This window comes from Megascapheus bottae, chromosome 11 (genome assembly GCF_031878675.1).
Source record: "Megascapheus bottae isolate mThoBot1 chromosome 11, mThoBot2.hap1, whole genome shotgun sequence".
Classification (NCBI taxonomy): domain Eukaryota; kingdom Metazoa; phylum Chordata; class Mammalia; order Rodentia; family Geomyidae; genus Megascapheus; species Megascapheus bottae.
Genome location: NC_143519.1, coordinates 59,201,166 through 59,204,420, shown reverse-complemented (window position 1 = coordinate 59,204,420; position 3,255 = coordinate 59,201,166).

The following is a 3,255-nucleotide window of genomic DNA, read 5'->3' as shown; positions in this document are numbered from 1 at the left end:
TGGTAAGCTCTTAATATGGTGTTTGTGTGTGTGTGTGTGTGTGTGTGTGTGTGTGCGCGCGCGCTAAGACTTGAAATCTGAGGCTCAAACATGGCTTTTTGATTATAGTTAGTCTTGTTCCACTTGAGTCAAGCCTCCATTCTCTTGCCTTTTGCTGGTTAACTGAAGATAGTGCTCTCTTGTTGTTACCTGCTCCAGGTGGCTACAAACCCTGATCCCCTGAGCCTTTTAGTATCTAGGACTATAGGGATGAGCCACTGGCATGTCATTTCTTTATTAAGATATATTGGCATGCTGTTTTTTTCTTTATTAAGTTCTTCCAAATGTCACAGGGAAGCATATCGCTTACAGTTGGGACTACTCAGATAAGACACGGGTGGTAAACACATGGGTAACTTTAGTTATCGTCATCAACATTCTGCCTGATTTCTATCATAAATTGGTACTGCATAATTTGAATTTTTGAGCCATAATTTTGGAAACAACTGAGTCACTTACAAACAAGTGGATTCTCTGTCTTAGTTTTATAAATTGTTAGCAATTTCCAGGGTTGATTGTTAATTCTGCACTAATGAAGCATGTTAATTCTGCACTGCTGAAGGAAGACCTTTCTCATGTCCTCTGTTTTGTAAGGTCATCATTTGCCTGCAGTGTGTGTGAATAACAGGTAGTTTCCTGTCCCAGCTTCCTGTATTTCTATCTCAATGCCAAGCCCTTTTCTGAACACATGTGAATCCACATCTGCTAGCCATAAATTAATAAACTACCCTAGGCAGCTGGTCCTTTAAAGAATGAGCAAATGTCAGTGCTACAGATGAAGAACTTAAGAATGAGTTCCTCCTAAAAGGGCTCCTTCCCTTCCTCACTGCCTCTCCATCCACTACCCACGAGGGATATGCATCTGTCCTCATTGGATATACAGCCTTGAGCTGGGACCCCTCAGCCTTCAGAACCATAAACTTCTCAGAGTCAGGTCTTTTATTATAGCAACAAAAACTAAGACATCTACCATTTCCTCACACTCCCACTATTTTCTAGGTCAGGAAATGCAACTGATTGGAACAAGTAGAGACAATTTTGAAAAATACATACAAGTGTAATATTTGATTTTTAACAGACTGTATGAGTTTGTAATATAGCAATCTGATATCCTCAAATATACTTGAATGTTAACTGCTGAAATTAGTATGTAATTTGCCTTTGGTTTTGAGTTCAGTTTTTGGTGGTGCTGAGGTAGTCTTTACCACACAGCTGTGTCCTCAGCCCACAGCACAGCTTCTTCTTATTAAATGCCATTGCACAATATCTCATTGCAATTGAACAATTTGGGAATTCTTCCCTTATGAGTTGGGGTGCTGACCAACAGAACTTACTCTTCATTGAGAAAGGCCTGTCTGTTCATTACGAACCACATGTTGGGCCTTACTGATTCTACTTTTGAGTGGAAAAGCAATATTCACTTCTGTGGTCCTAAAACCATTTTGAATCCCTGGCTGAAGTGAAATAAGAAAAAGATGACATAACAGATGAGGGATGTGTCTCAATTACATGGCATCACAGGCCGTAATTTACCATCTTGTACCCATAAACTTGGTTTCACCCAAGTGTTAAAATTGTCACATAGAAGCCAGGAGAGTGGTGTTGGGGTAAAATGCTTGCCTAGCATGCACAAAGCCCGAGAATTGGTTCTTCAGTACCAAATACACAGAAAAGGCCAGACGTGGTGCTGTGGCTCAAGTTGTAGAGTGCTAACATTGAAAAAGCCTAAGGAAATTGTCCAAGCCCTGAGTTGAAGCCCCAAGACTGGGAAAAAAAATATGAAAAATTGTCACATACACTGGAATGAGTTATAAATATGAATGTTCTGCTTATTCTATTTTTAGTGTTTTATCTGTAAATTTTTCCACAATAATTCAGACTACTATGTATACTGTATGATGAAACTGTATGGTAAGAAAAGTTTTAGTGACTTTTCCCATGGTGACAATGAGATTCTACCATGTCAGCCAGTCTATTTTTTTTTAAAGATAAAAATGAGTTCAATATAGCCCGGAAGTCATTAAATATAGACAGTTTTACTGGTAAACTGTTTATATTTTCATTGTTTCACTGAAATATAAAAGCTCCAACATTCACTTTGGTAAAGATGGCATGCTATAAATTTGATTGTGCACGGATGGAAAAAATGAGGTCTGAACATTCAGTAGAATATTTTTCATTTTCTCCATCTCTCCTGTCTCTATTTTAACTGCTGCGCTTTTATGATCCACAGTGCCACCCCTGGAATTTTGCTTATTTAGAGGTAAGAGTATCTCAGAATTTTCTGCCTGGAATGGCTTCAAACCTGGTACAAGTGTGAATTACTGGCACCCACTAATTCTCACTAATGGGAAATATGTTCACAGCCAAGAATTGTATGCAGACAGATTGATGGATGGATAGGAAAACGGAAAGACAGATTTTTCCAACAATTCTTTATTGAAAAAGACACTCAGCCAAGTTCTCTTTTGGGGCAAAATGAACAATGGAGGCCTCAAGTTTGCTTTTACCAGTTCTCCTGGTCATACAGAAAACCCTAGTTCTGCATCATTATTTTGAGATTATTTTGAGGTTATTTTTGATGTTTGCCTCTAGTGTGGCTAGACAGTGATCCTACATTCTGCTTCCTCCCATAGCTGAGATGATAGGAAGGTGCCACCATGCCCAGGTTTTCTGCTAACATGAAGTTTAACATGAACTTTTTTGCCTTATGATGATCCAGAACTACAATCCTCCCAACCTAGCTTTCTACACAGTAGCTACAAGTGTGAGGAAATAAATGCCTGTGTTTAGGATCTCTGTGGTAGTGTTTAATGGCAAAGTTGGATAACTAATATAACAGGGATGCGGAAACATAGCATGGAGAAAGGCTGAGCCAGGGTAAGAGGACTACGAATTGAGAAGACAGCGTGCAGGGAAGGTCAGGGAGCAGGCAACAAGGAACTGTCATGCCCCTTTGTCAGCTGAGAGGCCAAGCATCTGATTACCTTTCCACCTCAGGAGAATGAGAGGAGCCGATGTGATGATGATTTTTTTTTCTGTGATTATTTCTAATTAGTTGTACAAAGAGGTTTTAAATCAGCCAATGAGTTAATGAGTACACTGCACCTTGATAATTGTCTCCTTCTTCCCCATCTCCCTCAACCCTATGTATCTCCCCTCATTTTACAAGGTTCCAGTTTCATGGAAGTGCATTGAAGAGTATTATGCTATCAA